This window comes from Macrobrachium rosenbergii, chromosome 17 (genome assembly GCF_040412425.1).
Source record: "Macrobrachium rosenbergii isolate ZJJX-2024 chromosome 17, ASM4041242v1, whole genome shotgun sequence".
NCBI classification, from domain to species: domain Eukaryota; kingdom Metazoa; phylum Arthropoda; class Malacostraca; order Decapoda; family Palaemonidae; genus Macrobrachium; species Macrobrachium rosenbergii.
In genome coordinates this window covers 441,368-467,121 of record NC_089757.1, presented here as the reverse complement: position 1 = coordinate 467,121, position 25,754 = coordinate 441,368, and the positions used below count along the sequence as shown (strand labels likewise).

Here is a 25,754-nt window from a genome sequence, read left to right as displayed (position 1 = left end):
AGATGGCTATGTGTCTGTCCGTCCGCACTCTTTCTGTCCGCCCTCAGATCATAAAAACCACTGAGGCTGGAGGGCTGCAAATTGTTATACTGATCATCCACCCTCTAAAAATCAAGTACACCAAATTGCAGCCCTCTAGCCTCAGTAGTTTTTATTTTATTTAAGAAAATTAGCTATAATCGTGCGTCTGTGGCACCGTTATAGGTGCCAACAACACAGACCACAGCCGGGCCGTGGCTTAGAGTTTCATACATCATTAAACGCTGTACAGAAAACTCGATTGCGCCTAAGAAACTTCGGCGCATTATTTACTTGTTTGGTCTTTTCTCCGATTGGGATTTTTGCCTGCATTCCTTCCCGTCGAGTTTTTTTTTTTATTATTATTATTTCTGTCGCCTCAGTTTCATCAGGACAGTTTCGTCCTTGGGAGTTTCTTCATCCATTCCTCGCCTTCCCTCGATTTGCATTGCACTGTGAAGTCAGTTCTCACATGGTAAAGGCAGGTGTTGGTTAATGTTAAGTATGCACTCCAATGTATAGATGAAATTATCAAAAATATTAATTTTGGAACCCGTGAGCGGAAATAGTTGGACAGGTGTCTCCGATTCTGTGGAGAGGACAGAATGCAGATAATACAAAAATGGAGTGAAATATTCTTTGGTACTGAGATAATCGTTCAGTGGTAGATGAAAGGCCCTATATATATCTGTAATAAATTCCGTAAGCTAAGATATGTTCAAGAACCTCGGATGCAGGACAGAAGATGTAATGATAACGGAAAGAATAACACTGTTTTACTGATGTAAGACGAATATGATCAAAAGCAAAGTTGCTTAGACCATTAACCTACTGCACGAATAGGAAGAGGAGCCTCTTACGGTGAAGAACAGTGGAACGCATGAGCTTTGACAGGACAAGCCCTGCCACTGAGCGCTGCGGCGGCTTACAGCGCGAATGATTGACCTTGGAGGCCTCGTGCGTGTCTTAAGTTCTTGGATCGGCCTGTCGAGTCTGCTAGAACACAGACAGGAATGAAGTGTGTTGCTGCAGGAATCAGTGCGTCAGAACAGAAATTACTCACGTGTGTTACATTAATTATCAATATAGTACGGGAATGAATCGAGTGCGCTGCGCCAGGAATCAGTGTATGAGCAATAATATTTGTGAGTTGTGCTGTGGTAATTGGTGAAGGATACATGTGAATCAGACGTGTTGCTTTAGGAATCAATCTATAAACATAGACGGAAGTACATTAAGTTTCTTCCTTTAGGAATAAATTCAGTAAGTGCGGTGGTTTTAGGTCAAGTCTCTCTCTCCTGCGCACAAATATGTGTAAACTACGTATAATTTTTCTTCTTATTTACAGAAATTTGCGGTTTTACTGAAAGACAGGATTTCCCGTAACCATGAAATTGAGTTACTCGGTAAAATCTGTATACCGACTTACATTATTAAGTAAATAATAATGAAAATTGACCATTATTATTATTATTATTATTATTATTATTATTATTATTATTATTATTATTATTATTATATGGAAGGACGCTACGTTGGCATGGAACAAACAAGACTGGGTATTAACAGTACGACTGCGAAAAGGCCAAAAAGTGGCGGAGGTATAAAAGAAGTGAAGGAAAAGGGGGCGGGGGGGGCGGGCGAGGGGAGCTGAGGGGCGCAGACAGTTGGGATGAGATTGTTTTGTCACTTCCTCCAATCCACGAGATGAAGGTGTCGTCTGTTACTGTTAGTAAATAATAATGATGTTAATGGCAGTAACTCTTACTCGGATGGAGTGTTTGGATATTTAGTTGGCAGCTGGAGCCTTCAGATGCTGACAGCCTAAGCGAAGGTGTCACGGACAGGTATATATTTCTCATGCCTGCGTTTACGGCTGAAGTGAGTGTGCTAACAGCTTGAAATTAAAATGAGGAGTTTGCTTACCAGATCAGACTGTCACTTTCCTTGCTGAAAACGCAGGCTGAACTGGCTTCAAGCAGACTAAACTGGTCCACAGACTTGTGATTCACTTTGCTTAATGTTTAGTGATTGTCTAAAAAGAGAAGGTTTCAGAAGCTCTGTGTAAATCTTGGAAAAAAAATTATTATTATTATTATTATTATTATTATTATTATTATTATTATTATTAATTTGATGCCCTCACAAATTGGCCAGCATAACTTGTCCTGGGAGCTCGTGAGTAAATTGAGACATCGAATCAGTTGTGCTTGCAAAAGCACATGAGTCTGCCCCCCCCCTCCAGAGACTGCACGTGAAGCTGTAAACGTCTAGTGATTGCTACACGAACGTGTGCAACTGCCACGTATTTAAATACATCCAACAGCCCATACAATAAAAGGGAACGACAGAAGAGTGTTTTAAGTACTTGCCTGACACTTGGATGCATAAAGAGATAAAGAGCTGATAAGAATAAGTCATTCCTTCCACGGGACGAGGATTACGCGGGAAGTTCGTAGCAAAAGAGAAGCAGTTTCTTGAGTTAATTTTCGTTTACAACCATCCTTTTTTTTATATATATAAAATTGTTTGTTTTACCTCATACTGCTTGCATGCTATGTATCAATGTTTTGTGAGTGCGTTAACACACACACATACATATATATATAATATATATATGTGTGTGTGTATGTGTGGAGACTATGTAGGTATGCATTTATAACGTAGACATTATCTCTTCTTTGTAGCTCATGACAAAGGAATGATTTTATGAGGCAACCTGTAATACAAACAAAAGATTGCAGTTGTTGTAACCGCAATTGTTGTAGTTACAGACGATGTGGTTATTTTCAGACCTTTGTCTTGCTTTTCATTAAGCAGAATTTCGCAAGCCACGAGGAGAATAATTCAGAAGCGTGGAATAAGGGCGAGGACTATGAAAACGCGGCAAGGTGCAAGTTAAACAAACAAAATTCAAAGGTAATCGAGAAAATTATTACAGACTTGTGATTTAGTTACTCTTCCTGTTTTCTTTCCTGGACTAGTGGCCTGTAACGACGCCATTTGTTCGTAAAAGAGCTTCTCATTCGCACTGCAAATGCCGTAATTCTTGGTTGCATGTTGGTCCGTACCCTCCGCCCGTCGTGTGTCGAGCCGGAGTATTTGCTCAGAGTAAACAAATGATTTGCGCTCTTTCTCGTGATACAGGACAGAGGGTAAGCTATTCTTGAGTGGCACATGGGGGTCATGGAAGAAGAAGATGAGGAAGAACTGGAATACGAAGGAAAGGGGGTATTGAAGCCATTATGGTCTGCGACGAGGATATGAATGAAGTTTGTTTACTGACACGACACAGATAACATAAAACTGAGACCGTTTTATGATAACAAACAAAGAGGAAAGATACGAGAACTGGTATTGACGAACTGAGAAAGAAAAAGAGACGATTTTTTGTTTGTCGATTTTCTCTCCGTCCTGAGCCCCTTCGGACGATGTGGATAACGGGGGATGTTTGCTTGTGCATGTTTCACGACGTCGGTCTTTTTGTATTTGTTCTTACCTTGTGACATACACGAATGCTTTCGTGGGACGCGTGCAGTGGCGCCTTCCATTGGAGACTTGAATCTTGGAGGTTTCAGTGAGACTTACAGCGCTCGGAATGGCATGGGGTCCCGTTCGGGGGAACAAGTCCCAAGGGGTCGAATGTCTGGCAGGCGTGTCAAAGCCTGACCGCGGAAATGGTTGGAGGAGGGGAGAGAAATATAGTTGGGGGGGGGGAGGTCGAGATTGAGGACTCTAGTCTCTATTCGTCCGTTATAAAATAGATATTCTTCACGAAAAGATGATTGTCTGTTACAATCGCCTGTCCACTGAATTGTGTATATATTAAATGTTTTAAAGTGAAATATCAAAAATCATTTTCTGTAGAGAAAGACTTGAGCTAAGCTATTCATCCGTTATAATTTGTTTATTATTCTTATGAATATTATATTAATTATAATTGTTGATTATTATTATTATTATTATTATTATTCAGACGATATGGCACAAGCCTACAGGGGCCATTGCCTTGAAATTCAAGCTTCCAAAGAATAAATTAAAGATAAATAAATAAAAATATAAATAAATTATTAAGATACAAGGTGAATTGTTTTAGGGTAGGAGTGCATTGCGTCTTCGCTTGAACTTTTGAGGCTCTGATTGCTCATCGTCAGGGAGACTTCCACAGTCCAACGGCGTGAAGAATAAAAGATTGGAACAGCGGCCCAACAGCGAGGCACATTTGCTCTTCAGCCAATCTGGTCGCTCTGGGCAGGAAAAAAGGACCGGGGATCAGTTGTGATATCGAAAGTTCTCTGCTAAAATACAGCTTATGAAAAATCGTCGAACAAGAGACCATCCGTCGATGGTCCAAGATACAACTGCTCGTGCTAGGAAACAGAAACCCACCACCACGAACCACTCTATCTAAAAGAGGTCAATCTCTGGCAGACGCAGACATCACACCAGAGAACAGCATTCTAGTGGAAGAATGACAAATGACCTAAGACAAGTTGCGTTGGTTTTATCATTGTTAGAAATTTATGAGGCCTCACGTATAATACCTAACATCCGTGTGGCGTTTGCTGACACTTCCATTTGATGTTTCACAAAAGTAAGCAGTGAGTTAAAAGTTACGGCAAATATAGCCAAAGCTGCAGACTTATGCACTTAAAGGTGAGGATGGGGTGGAAAATCAGTGGGAGATTTACTGAACGGCGTTTTCGTTTTACTGGGGTTCAGACTCATGCCTAACGACATCATTCACCGATCCGCTCCATGTCGAGAATGAGACTAAGGGCAGCTTCCTTTCTCATAAATGGAGACTACTGCACCAAGCGTTACATAATCGGCATACTCGACAATCTTGGTTTCCAGGCCGACAATCATATCATTTGTATCCGCTAAAAATAACAACGGACCAGGAGCACTACCTGTGGAACACCAGACACGATAGACCTTGGTTCACTAAAGATCTCATCAACAACAGCTCTCTGCTGCCTATCAGTAAGGAAATCTTGAAGTAATGCATGAGTAACTCTCCAATTTTGTTATCAGATTAACTTTGGGGCATCCCAACTTTAGCTGGAGTACAGCCTGTTTTTTTTTTTTCATTTTGTATTATAATTAGAAATCAAGAAATGCGGATTTGTTTGTTCAGAACTAGTTAGTGGAGGAGAATCCGGGAAGAGTCGTGGGTCTATTCGTTTGCAAACTGGGTATGGAAGCCATGTTTTAACTGAGCTCATCGTGCTTCAGAAGGTCCTTGTTTGTTCAAAGGGAGGTTTGCTGTGGACCCAAACTGGAGTGGTATTTATCGCTGAGGTCTTGGGTATTTGTTGTTGATGGTCAACGAAGGTTCATTTGGGTGTATTATAATTATGAAATGTAGAATTCTGTCTGTATGTGGAATACGTGATTTTTTTTAGCGTTGAACTGTAATAATGGCGATACAAAGTCAACAAGTTAGTTATATTTGAAAAGGAGGTGATTATCCAGTGACTTTCTTTCCTTATCTGAGAAAATTCCTTGATCATAATATTGAATTCAGAGACTCACACAGTGGCGTTTTTCTTAATAGGCTTTATGAGAACTGTATTGTGGGATCCATGCTTGAAGTTTTGAGTACTGAAGGCTACAGAGTGAAGGTTTATTACTGAAGCATGTGTTTCAGAGGGAAAGCTATTGCGTGTATACCCCCACGTGTTTGTAGGAAACAAACGAAGCTTATTGTGTGTGTGTGTGTGTGTGTGCGTGTGCGTGTGCGTGTGTGTGTGTGTGTGTGTGTGTGTGTGTCTGTCTCTCTCCTTTACCTCCCCATCAGCTGAGACTTGCACGCACGAGAACATTCGTTCATCTTCCATCGGTCTTTGTTGAATGAATATTTCCAACTCTTGGATTGGCTCACTAATGGGGAGCCTCCCACTCGTTGTAAAGTCGTTTATGGATACGACTTCATATTGAGACAAACTGTCCTCTCTCTCTCTCTCTCTCTCTCTCTCTCTCTCTCTCTCTCTCTCTCTCTCTCTCTCATTTCTGTAACGCTTCTTCAGATGTATGAATCAATGGTTAAGAATTTTTCTTTCCTTCTTGTTAATGCTCTCAACAATTATAATGGATTCTAATCCCCGCCGCGTCCCTAACCGATGATGAAGATGCTTTTATTGATAATTTTTTTGCAGTGAATAGATCTGTTTCGAAAACCGAATGAAGATGCTGGAGGTATGAATGTGGGTTGGGGAGCGTGGGGGAGAGAGAGAGAGAGAGAGAGAGAGAGAGAGAGAGAGAGAGAGAGAGAGAGAGAGAGAGAGATCACAAGCCGATCCTTGCGTCTTTCTTCTGTTTATTTTACGACAGCACGTCACAGAATCATAAAGTTTGAAAGTGCTTAATTATGGTCAGTGGTAGGGTGAAAATAAATCCTGCGCCATTGGCTGAGCGCATCAAATGATCAGTGCACTATTTGATGAATATCGGTATCATTTTGATTTAGGTTAATGTCGTGTTACATAACATCAGTTATGGGAACAGACCTAAATGAAACAAAATTGTGCAGCGATTCCGAGACCAGTTCATGGACCAGACACAGAACGCGCACACAATACTTTGTAAGCCCAAGTGTCAGCGCTCATGACAAGTTCGCCTCGGTGACATTCAAAGTGAGATGTCAAGAATAAAGATAAGAGAGGAAAGACCAGAAGAGAAGGAGGAAAGGAAAGTGAGATCAAGTAAGGCTCGCTCTCTCGTAACTTATATACCAAATGACAAGTGCCCCGAGAGTGTTCCTACTTCTCCTTCTCCTTCTTCTCCTCCTCCTCCGCCAGTTTTTGCGGCATTCGGTACTCGTAGGTGAGGCATGATGCCCCATAGTTCAGGCGTTCATTCAGAGAGCGAGAGAGGGGAGTGAGAGTGACTAAGAGAGACGAAGGAAAAAAAGAATTTGTCACGGAGGCCGAAGACATTCACAAATGAGTTGAGGAGTGACGTAGCCGTTGTTCGGTAAGAGAGAGGAGGAGGAAGAGGAAGAAGAGGGCGTGGGAAGAGTCGAGAGAAGTAGGAGAAGAGATGAAGTAAAAGATGCATGATACAGATTGGAAAAGCTTGCAGATAGGTGACGGTGCCTCTAAGGGTGGCATACTGACAAAATCCTTGATCCAAGCTTTATACGGTGCAAAACGCCTGGTCCTTAAACAGTGGCAATGAGAGAGGATTTTATGGATGCATTTTCTTTCCTCGTGAATATCTACAGTACGTTATCATTAAAATCATCATTATCTTTATGACTCTTGTTATGATTATTATAGGTTATCTCGTGGTTCCTCAGAAGTCTTAAAAGCTTCAATCCCTAGAGCGGTTTTCATTTAACTATCGTCCTAAGCAGAAAACGACTTCCATAACTTTGCGTTATTTAGAACTTTTAGTTGCGAATTGGCAATGATTTATAGTTTTCTCAAGATTACAGAGCACCGAAGTGTTGAATACTCTCTCTCTCTCTCTCTCTCTCTCTCTCTCTCTCTCTCTCTCTCTCTCTCTCTCTCTCTCTCTGAAATAAGAGGCCATCAAGGCTGTCTCGAAACATGGAGGACTTCGCTACTGAAGTATTGAAAGATATTCTGTACCATATCTATTGTCATTATTATTGTTCTTATTAATAATCCTCATCGTGTTTATGTTCATGTACCGTCATTGTTCCATCTACATTCTTTATTCGTTTACTGCGGTAGGCTAAAATAAAATATTATTATTATTATTATTATTATTATTATTATTGCTTTTTCAGGGTTACTGCATTTTGCCATTAACCCGTCGATGTTCACCTTTTTCTTCTCCAAAGAATGACAAGTGTCGGCGAGTTACTGGCAGTAACCCCGAAAAAGCAATTATTAGAAAGACGGAAAAAACTATATAAATTGAATGCAGCTCATGCAACTATCACTTTCAACACGCCTCTATCTAAATTTGTTATTATTATTATTACTATTATTATTATTATTATTATTATTGAGACAACAGAAAGACTGTTAAGCAATAGGCGCATAAATCCCCATTTTCACTTTGAAGTTGAGTGTGCTGCCGTCGCTTTCTTGCCTCGTAACTCGCTTCCTCGGCTTTTAGAACTGAGAAGCCCTCCCGTGGGTTTGATAAAGCCGTGCCCTGATAGTCGGAGGGTTTTGTCACTGTAGTTGATTCGGAGATCTACCAGGCCGGTATGGGGAATGAATCCCATGGCACCAACAATCGGCGATGGACGCGAAGGTCTCGAGGTTTAAGTTTTTCCTCGCTTTATTCTTTGCTGCACGGGTTGACGATGTGATCTGAGCCGGCGCTTGGAAGCTTTTCTGATGGGGTTTTAGTATATTTTGATGAAAAAATTATTGCATGTGTTCTTGTTATAACTGTTATTAATGTTGTCGTTGTTGTTCTTCGGCTTGTTTTGGTTTATTCGTAAGAAAAAATAAATGTCATGAAGAAACTGTGCGCACGCTGACCAGACTTCAAAAGGGAGACGGCCCATATGCTTTAGACCAAAATCCAGTCACAGGCAGAACGCGTACCAAAATGTTGGAGCAACGAGCAAGCCCTTCCCACACCTATAAAAAGGAGGTGGGGAGGGGGGGAGGGGGGGGCGGAAACAATACAAAAACACGACATACAGTGGTCGCAGTTGGACAGGGTTAACAGACAGGCGCAGGAGGCAGGGAGGAGACAGGACCTCTGGGGATGAGAGAAGAGTATCAGAGGAAGGAGTGGCGCGACATGATGCGACGAAAGAAGGCTGAGGAAAAAGAATGGATGCTTAGAACGACAGACCGACAAATGGGCGGTGATAAAGCGCCCAGAAACGTTTAAAGGTGGGGAGTGACTGCCTTTAGGGGTTGGCTGCTACTCTCCTGTGGTTGCAGAGATTTCAGGATTCAGCTGCAGCTTTCCTCTGACAAAAGAATTCGTTGTTTGAAGAAAAACCTCTTTGGTTTTGCCTTCGTGACCTTAGTGTCAGCTGCCATCTTTGTAGTGGCCAATTAAATCAATCTGTTTTTCATACTATATTCTGGCCACGCGTGTCCCCCACTGGCTGTCAGCCTAAGAAACAGAAGATCAGCGCCTGCCCTATGAGCCTATAGAGGCCCAGGGGGACTTTAACTTTTTTAACTTATTATTATTTTATTACTAATATTATGCAATTCAGTTATAACTACCGTCTCCATTGTTGATTTGCAAAATAAAGCGGAGGCCTGACACCGCTTGTATTACACAAATACGTCTTTATTGTGTACATAGACATATATAATAAAATAATAATAAAAGTTAAAAAAAAGTTAAAGTCCTCCTGTGCCTCTATAGGCTCATAGGGCAGGCGCTGACCTTCTGTTTCTTAGGCCGACAGCCAGTGGGGGACGGGTCCAAATATATTATACATATATATATATATATATATATATATATATATATATATATATATATATATGTGTGTGTGTGTGTGTGTGTGTGTATAAATTTATATACATATATATATTATATATATATATATATATATATATATATATATATATATATATATATATATATATATATATATATATGTGTGTGTGTGTGTGTGTGTGTTTTGCAAGCTTGTGTGAGCTAAATGGTATAGACCATATGAAAAATATGTGTAATAATATTAGGGCAAATTTTTCGGAGGCTAGATAGCATCATAACTCGCACAAGTTTGCACACGTATCCAAATTTTGTTCATTATGCAAAGTAAAATCGTAGTGGAGATTTCATCCCAAAAAGGTCTTTATGATCGATTTTTTTTTTCTTAAACATCCTTCTGTAGCTTAAACTTTAATTGATTTTATCACGAAGCGGTGTTATATTTTTTAATGTAATTTTTAATCTTTAGAATTTCCTGTGGCATCATGCCGACCTCCCTAGGAACTTGCTTTATACCTCTGCTTAAAATGAACAAAGGAGATTGAGCGAGGATATATGCTAGCAAATTTGTTAAAGTATTATTTTATAGGTTCTTGGATCATCGAGGCTGTCTAAATCAGGAAAATTGAAGATATATTATTATTATTATTATTATTATTATTATTATTATTATTATTATTATTATTATTATTATTATTATTATTAAAGGATAGTTAGAGACATAAAAGAATAATTGTCACATGGTACAAGGCCTTATCAAGAATGGTTTCGCTTGAGTGTGACGAGAGAGGCCACCCTCTATTTTTATTATAAAGTTATGATGATCAGCATTGTGACGGAGCGCAGGTCTTTCATCCCTGTCATTATTTTGTCTCTCTTTTACTCTTTCTTGTTCTCCCCGTGACCCACAACTCTTAACTGATGTCTAGGTCAGTAATTCACTGCCTAGGTGAATAAAAGCATGCGGAATTTTCAAGAAATGAGTCAGTGTCGTCCTTACCCTTAACCGGTTCGAGGTTGAAAGCAGAGTGCTATCATTGCACTGTGAAGACGATAGAGAGAGAGAGAGAGAGGGGGGGGGGACGTAGGGGACACTGGATTCATAAGAACAGGTGGTTTTGTATTTCTGAGATTTGCTATGACGACCAGCTATCGAAGAGAGCAGCAAGGGGCATTTCTGAGACATGATTATTGTGTTGTATTTGCATTCTGTATTTGTGCAGCCCATGAGCTAGGAAAAATAATTATAAGTTATTGCAAATATGCGCTTATCCGTATTGTCGATCGATTTGGCACGTTTCTTCAGTGATTTAAGACGTAAAGAAACGAAACCTGCCCGTGATGTAGGTGAGGAAAGAAACAAAATAAAGAACCTGAAAAGTATAGAGTACTCCAGTGGCCATATAGTCTGCATAAGTGGAAGCACTTACAAACGCAAGTAGACATTAAACAAACTATTATTGTCCTTTGGGAAAGAAGAGGCTGACAGGAAAAGACAGAAAACCGAGGAGGAGGAAAGGGGGGGGGGAAGCCAGGAGACAGTGGGGGGGAGTAGGAGGCACTTGTAGTGCCATAAATTACGAGGAAGGCTGTCAAAGAGTATCTCACCCGATACTCCCCTTGGGGTACTCCTCCACGCGCGACTCCTGACTCCTGCCCGAACGGCCTTTACTCAAGGAACCCCCTGCTTATACCTCCCTTCCCCTCCCCTCCCCTCCCCTTCCCACAGGCCCTCACTCTGCTACTGTTCCTCCTTTCCTCTCGTATCGAGCCCTACATCTTCACCCCTCGTAACACTTATTGGGGTTTTTACACATGATGAGACTTTTTCTGTTTGTCCTTCGGTCAGAGCAATCTGTGACAGCAAGAGATAGCTTGCAAGTTCTCTCTCTCTCTCTCTCTCTCTCTCTCTCTCTCTCTCTCTCTCTCTCTCTCTCTCTCTCTCTCTCTCTCTCTCTTAGCGAATCCATTGCATTATTTTATGATAATGAAACTTATCGGAACATGCTGTCCGCTTCTGAGTCATGGCTGTGCAAACAGTTAAATAATAATAATAATAGTAAAAATACACCAGATGTTATGCGCAGATTGCCTCACTTCTTATAAGATTATTTATTTATTGATCTATTTATGTAATGCTGCTAAGATCTTATCATTTCCATTATTATATATCTAATACTGAACGTGCCCTATCTTACCTCCAGTATAAAGTTCATCTCCAGTTTGCATTTGTACACAACCCCTGTCGCGAAATAAGGGATATTATTATTACTATTATTATTAAGAAAGTAACTGTAAGATTTTGTGTAATAAGATTCCTGGTTTATAGCTTCAAAACAGATACAGAATCAGTCCATGTCAATAAACACCAGGTTTCACAGGAGTTCAAACATTTTATATTACAAAACAAATCAATTAGCATTCATTAGCGTCCGTTGTCATTCTTGCCTAATGTTTCTTTATTTTTACTCCCTTCCACGTTTATTTTTGACTCGTAGGAACATCATCTGTGTGCTCTGCAACGCATTCGTATTTTTTTCTGTCTTGCGTCTCTAGAAATTGATATTTAAGAAAGGAGACAAATTCTGCAAAAGAGGATGACGACTCATGGACTGGAAATCGATGATGCAGGCTTTTTTCATCATTTTTTGGTGTTATTTTAATGCAAAAATGCTTATTTGTTGTCTTGGCTCCTTCGTTCCTTGCCTCAAGTTGTTTCTGTCTCGCCATCCTGTTTTCTTCTCTACAACATCGCCTTTTTTTCATCGTGCTTCCATTTATAAATTCCAAAAGGTAATGTCAGTTTTGAACGCATTTGCAAACAATAACTCTGTAACTTAAACAAGGCCGTTTCCGAACGTCATTGGCTGCCGTCCGGTTGGTCGTTTTCATTTTGCATCGGCGCCTTCTCGATTCAAGTTTCTCCTGGTTCGTCTTGGCTTTCATTTCGTCCGGCTTCCATTTATACCTCCGAAGTTTTAGTATTCATTTATGCGGTGACTCTCTCGTTTTCGCCACTGGTTAAAGGAGATGCGACTAAATATGCAACAAGGGTCAAATGCGCATAAGAATGCATTTAGTCACCGGGACAACATGGCTGTATCTGTGGCCGCTCAGCTTGTGGTCTCTCCATTCTGACAACCATCTGCTACCGGACTTCTTAGTCTTCTTCCTCCTTCTTCTTCTTCTTCTTCTTCTTCTTCTTCTTCTTCTTCTTCTTCTTCTTCTTCCTTTATCTGGCTTTATCATCCCCAGTTTAGTTTCTTCATCTTGTTCTTTTTAAATGCTGTATGTTTGAAATTTAGTGAAAGAATACGATTAATTTCAGCAGGTACTACAGACTGTAAAATACATAAACGAAATGTAAAATAAAGTATTTATAATATTATGATAATAATTGTTAATAATAATGCTAATTCCGACAAAGGCATTTAATCAAAGTTATCGAACCTTTTTGCTAACGTAAGTGAATTTTTACCATGTTACGTAAACAGTTTCTGAGCGACATGGGATTTTGAGCGCTACGTAGGTTATCTGAAGATCGATCCCTCGTAGCGAATGTGAAGCTTGAAGTGCGCAGGCCGAAATTTCCTGGGGCCTTCAGGACGCTCAGATCGGCGGCGTGCTCGTAGCTAACACTGAGTGCAGCCGTGCTTTTAAATGCGTATCTCTTTATACTCATAAGCCTAAGTGCGCGCTGCGCGCTCATGTATGTAGGTTTACTTGTATATATTTTCGTAACTTTACTGTACCTCCCTTCCTCCTTCCTGTTTCCGCTTTCATGTCAGAAAACTTGGATACGTGAGTATAACTAGAAGAGCAATATTTGCACCGTGACTTAGTAACAGAGCAAAGCCAGTGAAACTACACGATCCATTTCGATTCATCTTGTCGTAACCTCTCCACCAGTGAGGTTCCTCTTTGTTGAAAATGTCGGGTTTGATTTGCAGTCGGCTCCCTTAGTATATTTCATAGATAACAAGAAATGAATGATATGTAATATTATTCTGCCAGCTTTGAATTGCAGGTCTCCATTTCTTACTGAGTTCATTTTTGTGACCGTCCCTCATAACCCTTCTTCCTTGGCGCTTACATCGTTTCTCTTTGGTATTCCGTTTGATTATCACCTGCTCTCTCCTCTCGCCCTGTTTCGGAAGTTGCATTCAGTCATGCATCAATTATGCCTTGGTCATAAAGAAGTCTCTTACACATGGCACAGAAATGCCTCTATGCTTGTGCGCGCTCGTTTATGCCTTTATATATGTACATATATACAGATATACATATATATATGCACAGTTATAATATATGTGTATATATATATGTATGTGTATATATATGTATGCGTGTATGTATGCATTCCATAAATGAGGGTAACCAGGACATTGCGAATTCTACGCAACAACATGTTTCAATATATGTATAAGTTCTGGAAACCATGATAACTATATACATATATATATATATATATATATATATATATATATATATATATATATATATATATATATATATATGTATATGTATATGTATATATAGTATCATTACCCTTTTCTGGAAATCCACCATTAGTTGAACAAACACCCTCTTCGATTCATATATCATTACCAGGTTAATTACATCATCTTTAGGTCACTTGGCGGCCGGTCTCACTCATTCTCTTCTTTCAGGCGATTCAGTCCCAGCTCTCTCTCAAAATGTATACCATCTTATGATTAAGAACGACGAGACCATTCTCACTTCACCGAGATGAAAGCATTCGTCAGATATTCAACTCTCTCTCTCTCTCTCTCTCTCTCTCTCTCTCTCTCTCTCTCTCTCTCTCTATATCCATATCTTAATCCTCTTGTTTCTGGTGCCTTTGCGTCGACGCGTGCGCAGTCTGTGTGGCGTAACGTTGTTGTGACTGGACCTTCCTCGCCCCCCGACCCCTCCCCCATGAGCTATTGGCTACGCGATGCGAGGATTTGCACACAAGTGTAAGTGGGATTTGAAATATCCTCTTCGGCAGCGACACTCATCACTTGAAGGACACCGGAGATCGAGTCAGGGAAAGGCAGCGTTTCTGTTGGTTTTTTTACTCCCTTCGCGTCCTGCAGGTGAAGTGCTCAGTGCGCCTGTTTGTGGAAGGCCGCTCTGTCATGAAATGGTCAGGGTTTTGACTGACTGAGGCATTAGTGTGCAGAAGTAGTAGGGCTGCGTACAGGCGTGTCTGAATAAATTTATCATCGTGAACTTTGGTAGACAGGTAAATAGAATGACAGACTAGTCGTTGAATACACAAATGAATAGGCTAATGGTGGCCAAGCAGCAAAAAGGATAATTGCAATTCCATTGCGTGGTTGTTAACTGAGAAGTCCAGCGGGTAACTAATAATAATAATAATAATAATAGTAATAATAATAATAATAATAATACGAAAGGGAAAAGACTGGTCAACTCGGGCTGCATGCTGACACAGAATACAATATGCACCGTAGCAGAAACAGATATGGTAACAATATGAAAACAGTTCATTCTTTCTCCTGTGACTTGCATTTGACCAGTTCTACACACCGAGACGCGATTAACGGAATGGGCAGCAAACTATGACCACCTGACAGGTATTCACTAATTAAGTTCGGGCTGGTTTCACTGGACGACAAACCCGGTAGATTACTGGAGCGTAAGGTTGGGTGGGGCATACCCAGGTCCTGGGCATACCTGACCTCCCTGACCCGCAATACCTTCGAGCAACGGCCACTGAGAGTCTTCTCTCTTTCATCTTATGTCTCTGTGGACCTTGTCACACACACACACACTTATATATATATATATATATATATATATATATATATATATATATATATATATATATATATATATATATATATATATATATATATATATATAATATAACGACGTTTTATCAGGTTGTTTCAACTGATGGAAAGTCCGCGGGATGATTCAACCTGTACCATTAAACCATGCACAGAACACGCTCTCAGTCACAGAAGCGAATTGAATTGCGTTTACTCGCGACTAATCGTGTAATTCCTCTGGGTAATCCACCTTACAGAGGCTATGGTCTTCTAATCTACTTTCCTTAGAAAGGAAGGATCGCCCCTGTGGGGCCACCCCCGTTTTTGGAGAAAAAAAAACCCCACCGCTGGAATAAAGAAGCCCTGGGTAAGAGAGAAATTTGTGCAAAAGTATAGGAATTTGAAAGTAAACCAACCACGTTATTAGGTGGTTATACAGTAGGTGGCTGCATCTCTCTGAACATCGTTGATAGCCCGTCCCTGTCACAGCAAGAGCAAAAAGTCCGAAGACATCTCTCCATTAACGGAACGACCACTGATATACTGAACAAAGACATGCCTTCCTTTGTCTCAGTTGAATTCAGTGAAAGGGTTAATTCTCATTACAGAGGTTACATGCGTTTATGATATAAAAGATTGGAATCGATTTGAAATTTGTGGTCAATTATAGATTCTGGGTGCAGTACAATGCGTCATTTCGCTGCCGTCGCTCACGTTGTCAATATTCCTTGATATTGTTTTGTCGCATTCCATGATGACTTGAGGAGCAGCAAAGCGCAATGGAGACAGTGGAAATGGAATAACAACTTTCCGCTTTACAGTCCAAAGAGTTGCAAAATGATTCGAGCGTTCGGGAAAATACAGAGGAAAGTCTCGTCCGGTCGATTTTTTTTTTTTGGCAGTCCGCGATGCTTCCTTCTGGAATGCAAGAAGACTTCATGCAAATGGAATCCAGATGAAAAACTTTCCAACGGAGGCACTCACGAGGCTTCCTTTCGGCTTCGCTGTCAAGTATTTTCTGCCCAACGACGAAAGTTTCAAGAGGAAAACGAAGACACTCGCCAGGAGGCCTTGGGACAGAGAAGGCCTTCTGACGAGGATGCTCTTCTGACCTACGTTTAATCATGTAATAAGGGGATCTTGGTTGGTAAAGAAGGGAGAGAGAGAGAGAGAGAGAGAGAGAGAGAGAGAGAGAGAGAGAGAGGAGACTGGTTTGGGGCAGAAGCTCGCATTGAATGCGTGTGTCCCACCATTTTTACGAGAGGTCTGACCCCTGTGTGACCCATCCAAGCTACCGAGACTTGTTAGCAAATATTAGTGGTAGAGTTAACAAGATGCGAAAAAAGTAAGGAAGAGCAGAGGAACTGCACTTTGCTGTAATCGTGTTTTGCTAGCATGGATGGCCACTTTACAACTCTCTCTCTCTCTCTCTCTCTCTCTCTCTCTCTCTCTCTCTCTCTCTCTCTCTCTCTCTCTCTCTCTCTCTCCATAAAATATCAGATTAGTAGAGCTACAAATCTTAGAGAGATGGGGTTGGGGGTCCCCAGTTTTAAACAGCGCCCCCGATTGCGTCTTAAGATTGTATCTTTTGTCTTATGTAAATTTCATGTTGCTTGAATTAATTTGTTTCCAGCAGTATGATAATGATTCTCTCTCTCTCTCTCTCTCTCTCTCTCTCTCTCTCTCTCTCTCTCTCTCTCTCTCTCTCAGGATGCAGACAAAGAGTTATAAATGTTTTACGAGAGGCATTACATAAACGTGATATTTCTTTTTGCTTTGCTGGAATCTCTCTCTCTCTCTCTCTCTCTCTCTCTCTCTCTCTCTCTCTCTCTCTCACACACACACACACACACACACACACACACACACACTGTTATTTTCGTGAGGAACAATTTTTACTAATTTTCTAATGGGGACTATCGAAGTAACTGAGATCTGTGAATCAGCATGACTGTAATGTAATAACAAGTGAAGAAATCTCGGCCAGTGACAAAAGCAGAACGATGAACAGAGGCGACTACATTCCCGAACGTAGGATGATGAATGTGGAAAGTGTTTCGTGTTTGTGAGATCTCTGTTTTTCTTTCGCCGCTGATTTTATTGGCTTCAAGTAGACAGGCGAATTATGTTGATGCCCACCGCAAAAGGTTGTTTTAAATAAGAGGCCGACGTGGAATGCTTTTTATTTTAACTTGCCCTGCCCTCAAACTATAGTTCGAGAAACTTGAAGAAAAAAAGTAATAAAATAAAACAATGGCTTGAATGCTATTGAACAGAGTACCGGGATACCTAAGCGGTTGCTTATTAAAGAATTCCGACGGGGTTTCAAAGTCTTTATCCCAATGTTATTGCCAATCAGTACCGTTTTCGGCTTAGTAATTTTACAATAAACATTCACAGCGAAATGCACTCGCTTGGTTTTCGGGATTTGGTTGCTATATTATTGTTATGGAGAGAGAGAGAGAGAGAGAGAGAGAGAGAGAGAGAGAGAGAGAGAGAGAGAGAGAAGTTGCCATAGTTATTTCAAAGATTGTTTTAAATTCTCAGTTTCCTTCGCAGTTCTGTATATCTAAATGAGATTTTGTGACTTCCCACCAACCAGAGAGAAGGTAATATCAAAATGCTCATTATTTCAAAGCGATAGTGTGTAGGCCTACATGTATGATGTCGCAGTCGGATCTCCGTTTGCAAATTTACTGCTTTTACTCGATGGTGCCAAGTCGGTAGACTTAAAAACAAAAGACACAGAAGGAGAAAAGCGTTTAGATGTTGTCCTTCACACAAGCCCACTCATGTAGGAGAAATACCTGCCGACTGTACAGTCTGGCGCATGATAACAAGTACGAGGTCACCGTCGACCACAGCTGTTGCAGCGTTAGCTCACAAAATTCACTGCCGTAAGATTTAACAAGATTGCCGACATATCCTGCAAGATGACAGAATATCGTCAGTTCAGATGCTACAAGATCGTTGACTAAAGCTGTAGCAACACCAACTCCCAAATTGTGAGTGCTACAAGATGCCAGAAAACGCGGCCCTCCAGACATCACCCATCTCTTAGTGTGGTGTTGGTCATTAACATCGTCTAATGGATGGCATTTATACGACTTGCACTACACTGGGCAGAGGAAATTGTCCCCTGAAAACTCTTTAAGTTTACGAAGACAAATCAGACTTTATCCCCCAGTTTTATTCCTAGCTTTAAGAATTTCTTATACATTCTAATGGGTTGTTTGTGTATTCGGTCTCTTGAATAGTGGACTTATATTGTCTGGTTCATTCTTAACCTTTTTCCACTGGTATTTACTATACGTGCGTGGTTCTCCTTTATCTAAAGACTTTGGTAAGAACTACCGAAGCAAACCTTCTGACAGTTTTGTTGTCAAGCACATCCAAATTGGTGTGCCCTGCATCGCATTCAGCTGTCTTGTCTACCTCAAAGAATAATGACAGACAGACGAGGATTGATTGATATTTATTGGTGTAAATGGCAAAATTTGAGTTTCGTAATATACTAAAATTTCCATTTAATTTGCAGTGAAATTTTGGGAACTGAGTGACCTTTAATACGATTTGATATTTTATGATGAATTTTTGTTCGTTAATTCTAATCACTGGGATATGTAAGACTGCTGTTGTTATCAATGCTTATAAAAGAAAGAAAGACTGGATTTGTGGGTTTTTGCATTAAACGGGAAAAATGTCTAGCACTGGAAATAATCATGGAGAAATCAAATAGTGAAATGGAAACTGCACATCATATGAGATCAGCTAGAGAAGAGCTGGAAATTATTTGATGCCAAGATTACAGTAAATATAGTTAGGTTGCCGATGGACAAGTATGTGAAGGTGGTCTGGTTATGCAAAGAGAATGGAAGACCTAATGTGATGTTAATAGGGCTCCTTTGAAGATATGAGAAATCTTTGGGGTTGCTTGTACTGAGAAATGCTGAGGCCATCACTGCAGCTTTATGAACCCTAATAGCTGGCCAACCCGGCGCTGCCAGGGAAAACTCTGAATGACAGCCAATAAACTCTCTCTCTCTCTCTCTCTCTCTCTCTCTCTCTCTCTCTCTCTCTCTCTCTCTCTCTCTCTCTCTCTCTCCTCCTAACACCCCCTCTACTCGCTCTCTCTCTCTCTCTCTCTCTCTCTCTCTCTCTCTCTCTCTCTCTCTCTCTCTCTCTCTCTCTCTCTCCTCCTAACACCCCCTCTACTCGCTCTCTCTCTCTCTCTCTCTCCCTTTCGTGTTAATATAGTTGCTTCAATTACATTGCCCAGCATTTTTGACATTTTATATTCACCCCTCCTCACCCCCACTTCCTATCGGGGCTGAACTTGGACTTAAAGGGCATCAGGAGTGTCACTATTCATCCCAGTGAGCTGGAAAACTATGGATTAAAACTAATATCTGTTGTTTTCGGTTATTTTTACATTACCCTCTTCCCAACCCTTCTCACCCACACCCCCTTCCTATCGGGGCTGAACTTGGACTTAAAGGGCATTGGGAGTGTCACTATTCATCTCAGCGACCTCGAAAACTATGGATTAGACACTTAATATCTGTCATTTTCATTTATTTTTACTTGGCACCCCCTTAGCCGCCCCCCCTTGTTGCCAGTGATGTCTTACACACAGTGTTCTTTTCAAGGTAGTAAGTTATTTGTATGCCAAGTTTGTTTGAAATTGCTCAATGCATTTCGGAGTGTATGTGGAAGATATACACACACACATACATACATCCATTTTTATATATATAGAATATATATAGACAGATTAATAAGCGTCTTCCGGTCATTCATACGGACCTTTCTTATAGAACACGTTGAATTTCATTTAGGAAATAAAGCAAGAGCATTTTCAATAAAGAATTATCATTGGTTCAGCGCAGTAGAATTTCTAGTCCGCGAATGAATATGTTATTTGCACGAGTTCTTAAATCGTTTATACTTGTTGACCTCAGCCAGATCAGTTGAATGGTTAATCTTAGCTTGGTAACGGATCTGCCATACGTTTCCTCACGACTAGGTAATTGAGAATGGTGACTTGCCAATAACATTTTATTAAATAAAAGCAATGATATTTATTACTGTCGTTATTACTAGCTGCTGCAGTATTAGTAGCAATGATATTTATCTTCGTTCTTGTCATATTTTTTCTTCACACCATATCCTTAACCCCCATTTTAGAAAATCCCTTTCACGTTTTGCGTTGTGCTTTAGACTCCTCTCTTGACAGCGTGAATAACAAGTAACCAGTTTACTCCATGGACCCTCACTTCAGGTCTTCTTTTGTCTCTTCGTCGCAAGGTGGATACCCTTCCAGCCACTGCTGAGCTGAGTTGAAGGCGAAGCCATCTCGTCTCATCACCTCAGGAACCTCGGAACGCCCGATAGGAAACCGCACCACACGTATTGTTTCGCAATCAGCAGTTGTACGACTGCCCGGCTAAATAACTTTCCTTGCCTCTGCTGTCAGCCCCCGTAGGGGGTTAGTGCCGTCAGTGCACCTCATTGGCATTGCTTAAAGTTCTTTGCAGCATCCTTTCGGCCCCCAGCCACGACCCCTTTCATTCCTTTTACTGTACCTCCGTTCATGTTCTCCTTCTTCCATCTTACTTTCCACCCTCTCCCAACAGTTGTTTCCTGTTCCACCTTTCAAACCTTTCTACTATCCATTTCCGTTTCAGCGTTGAATGACCTCCTCATAGGCCCCAGCGCTTGGCCTTGGGCCAGAATTCTATATTCCGTTCCATTCCATTCCGTTCTACCGTCAGCCTTTGGTATTCGCCCCCTGCCTCGCTCCGTTTCCCTGATGATGGCAGGGCTGTCGCTTCCTTCCGGAAAGGAGCAGCAGCAGTTCTAAAGACCCGCTGAAGAGATAGTCCAGTCAATAACTGGATGGTCTTAGGTGTAAGGTAACCGTGTCAGGAGAACATAGATGAATCAAGCCGGTTGCGTGAAGAACTGGGGACAGTGGCATTAACTACTCTGTGTAGAAGAGAGAGACTTGAAAGTGCTGATGGTCTGGGATGCAGGAGGTAGAGATCCTGGATTTGGTAGTATCAGAGCTGTTCAGCACAAAGCACTGACAGTGTTGAAACAAAGAGCTTGCAAAGCCTCTATAAATATCATTTACCCGTTATTTAATAATTTTAATTTTATTTACTTTACGCACACACACAACACAGACATACTGTATATATATATATATATATATATATATATATATATATATATATATATATATATATATATATATATATATATATATATATATAAATGCAGTATATATTTGTGTGTTTCCTTTCACCATTTCAGACGGTTTCGCCATCCTTATCATCATCAGGAGTGCTACCATAAAGTAAGGCAAAAGACTCCCAATGCTATTATGATTACCCCCAAAACGCATGCAGGCGTGAAGTTGCAAGACCAATAAAATAAGCTTGTGCAGAAATGAAAGCGAGGAGACGGTGGCATAAGGAAGCAACATCTTTCCAGTATTATTAAGCAGCTTATAGAATTCTCATAAAAAAAATCTTTCATTGTCAGTATTCGCATGACAAAAATTTTTGGGACAGGGTGCCAGATGAAACGAGAAAAATGAGGCCAAAAAGGAAAGTATCAACGGTGCTTGATAGCATATATTGTCTATAGTATAATAGCAGTGTGTAAAGAATGTTTCACAGCTTAAAGTTTAGAGCCAACAGTTTTCTCATTACGTGCAAATAAATAACAAGGATAACAATCGTTTATATGGCCCGTTTGATATGCTGCCAGTACTTATCTCACTACTTTACGACGTGATGAATGGGCACGACCCTTCTTTGCGCCTCATGCGCATCAAGGAGAGTGTCTTGAGCGAGTAGCTAACCTTAATGTTTCCTTCTCAGGTATTTTTTGCTCTTAAGGACCTCATTTCACTCTGTGACAATTTCTTGCAGGGTGTAAACTTTTCATCACGTTAGCAGGATATTCTCCTGCCTTCTTGTAATGGCAGTCTCGGTATCAGGAAAGATCATTTCATGTCCCCTGTTGATCGCTCTATTTGTTATTAGTTTTCGGTGTTGCAGGTCTGTTTTTTGGGCAGTCTAATTACTGGCTAACCTGAGTGTGCGGAAATTCCATTGTGAATAATGCCTCCTCTTTTGCAGAATTCTTTTCTGTATGGATAATAATAATAAGCAACTTATTATTAACTGGATGATAAATTTCTACGAGTGGGTGTGGTTTTGCGGCAAACGATTAGGCACGGTTTCCCATTTTCGCGCATACACTGGTCTCACAGATTATACAAAAAATCTTTTGTTTAATAGTTCCTAGACTCAATGTGCCTTCATACTTACATAAAGTTAGTCCATACACATTTTGTATAAGGGTCTGACTCACTGATGCCAGATTTCACGCTCGCCAGTAACGCTATAAGCATGGAAGGGCAGGTGACCAATGTGGTAGATTTATTTACAGAACGGTTTTGTGTTTTTTCTGTGTCGTCCTGACACTTGAACAAACTATAAAAGGCTTTAAGAGGGAGACTCCACTTCAGGGACTCGACTTGGTCCCTCTGAACCTTAAAGAGATCACCGTCAGTTCTCAGCTGCCCACCCCACAGATAGGGGATCAGGAGGAGACCGTTGCATAATCTCCTTCGGGATCTCTTTCGGCTTGTTTGCTCCAATAGCCTCATTAGGTGTCGCTATTTGAGCTGCCTCTCGCGTTTCATCTCGCGATGTGTCTGATAAACAATGCAGGCTCGCTCGGATGTGTTAACTCTCGCCTTTTAATGTGTTCCCGACCTTTTGTTTTCTCCCGTTGCTTTCGCATCTTCTCTAGATTTCCCTGCGTCCTTTCTCGGTCCTTGCCTGTGAAGCTGTGGTGCGGTGGGCGGACGAGAAATTAGCCCGATAAGGAATCAACTCGTAAAGGGAAAATAGGGACTCGCGATTACTTCCCCTGCCACAAGACGCCCCGCGCAATTGATATCATAAAAAGACACGCGATATCCAGAAATGCAGGGACATAAACACGGTCTGAAAAAAAATCTTACTTTAACTTCGACCCTAAAAAGCCGAAAAAAGTAAGATAATTGACAGTAGTAACCAGAGGATTTGCACAGATATGAAGTCATGTTGCAACTTGAGAGAGAGAGAGAGAGAGAGAGAGAGAGAGAGAGAGAGAGACGAACATGATACACATGTACGTGCACACACGCATGATATTTGTTCTTGTATTTATAACAGACATACTTAATTTCTTCTATGGGAGGCACATCGTCAGGACACTTTGTATGCACCAACAAAACAAGTGAAAAATGCGCCCAAGTTTCTTCGACGCTATCGATTTTTCTGTACAGCGTATAATGCTGTATGACACTCTCGATGTGCTACAGTATGAAACTCGAAGCCACGGCGGGCAGCACTCAGTTGCTCCCCAGATACGGTCAAGTGAAGATTCGTAATTAAAAACTACTGAGGCTAGAGGGCTGCAATTTGGTATGTTTGATGATTGGAGGGTGGATGATCAACATACCTATTTGCAGCCCTCTAACCTCAGTAGTTTTTAAGATCTGAGGGCGGACATAAAAAGTGCGGATGGACAGACAAATAGCCATGACAATAGTTTTCTTTTATAGAAAACTAAAAAGACAGAATCAGCTAAATCATACAGAGTATTTAAGAAACGCTCGATCTCGGTGATGAAAGAAGCTTCGTTCCCCAAATATAAACTTCGGTTTCATAATGATAATTAGCTTAAAGGTTCGAGCCATGGAAAGTCAGTGAAGCATAAAACGAACTCGGCTCTTAATAACCACCAAACCAAAAAGCCTCTCTCTCTCTCTCTCTCTCTCTCTCTCTCTCTCTCTCTCTCTCTCTCTCTCTTTGAAGGAAACAGGTGTGACTCAATAACACTCCTTTACGTGCTGTGCTGTCAAGTGGAGATGAAATTTCTGCGAACGATTGTTAGCCATCGGTGTTTACGTACAAAAACAAATAAATATTAAAAAAAGCTGAGTCCTGGAGTAAGAAGGAAAAGGGGAACTTGTAACGTCTCTTTGTTTATCAACATAACTGCATTATATGTTATGGAGCTTCGTCAAAATAGAATTTTTGCTCACCCCGCATTTTCCCGTCCAGATGACGGCTTTGCGCGGGGTTTTGCGAGACTCGTGGAACATTCCCTCTCTCGAGACTGCTCCCATAGTTTTTCATTTGTAGTTTCTTCAAGGAAGATCACGATTCTGGCTAATTAGAAGCCTCATTAAGCCTTCAAAGGGATGATGTGCCCGGAGTGGCGCCCCTGCATTCAGTTTGCCTCTTTTGTTCGGTTTTACTCCTGCCTTCGTAAGTGATAATACAGTAATTAAAAAATAAGAAAAGAAGACTCTTTGGTAACATAGATGGTTGCTACCTTCACCAGGAGGGCGAAGTTGTTTTGTTTTTTCTTTGTCCCGTCTGTTCGCGTATTTGTCTTTTAGACGGACTAAGCAACGACGGTTTTCGAAATGTCTTCGGGCAGTGGGCCTCTTTTGTGGGGTGGTGGGTGGCATTGCTCAACCTTGCGTTGGTCTTTTCCATAGGATTGTCTTGTTTCATATATTTTGTTTTGTTGACCCGAAAGTGAGTGATGAATGATAAAAGCGATGAGGTAATAGGCATGGGAATGAAGGCGATAATGTGACAGATGATTTCAGTATTGTCGTCATTATTGTTGTTCATATTATTACTGTAGCCTTATCATACAACAATGATTCAGTCGGTGAGATACGAGAGAACCCGGGAATGACCGAGATTCGTCATATCACCTCAGAGTGATGGCGTCTTCACCAAGGGAATTTTAATCGCGCTGTTTATCTGATAGTCATTGAAAATAGATCTCGTCTATATACTATATATATATATATATATATATATATATATATATATATATATATATATATATATATATATATATATATATATATATATATATATATAAAATATATATACATATATATATATTTATATATACATACATAGATTATGAATTGAAAATATATATGTATTGTACGCCTTATTTAGCTTATTTACATACGCAGCAGCGGTCGTGTACAAGACATTCAGCGATCACTTTCTCTGTTCAACGGGACTCCTTGTTTTTGCAAGTGCAAGACCCAAACCCTTTGCAGAATATTGAGCATCCGAGATACGCATTTGGTAGACATCCCCTCACCCTCCCATCCCATCCACAGGGATCGAGTTTGGTCGATGGTCTACCGAAAAATATGCCTCTCTCTCTCTCTCTCTCTCTCTCTCTCTCTCTCTCTCTCTCTCTCTCTCTCTCTCTCTCTCTCTCTCTCTCTCTCTCGTTGAATCGCTCTGAAAATTTCCCGTTCGTGTGTAAATTTCCAGTTTCTATGAAGAATATTGAATATTCAAATGATATGATCGTCCCCTGGGGATTTCCAGAGCTCTTTCTTTTTCTTTTATTTATGTGCAGCATTTGTTTACCAACGACTTTTTATTGAAAACAAAAGGTGATTGTCACAGGATTGCTACACGTGCA

General features: G+C 40.7%; 1 protein-coding gene across 6 annotated transcripts in view; it reads left to right on the top strand.

The window, feature by feature from the left end:
• The window catches only part of LOC136847643 (protein vestigial-like), a 145,985-nt gene that overhangs the window by 65,872 nt on the left and 54,359 nt on the right, over positions 1–25,754 (top strand). The gene's annotated exons all lie outside the window — the stretch shown is intronic.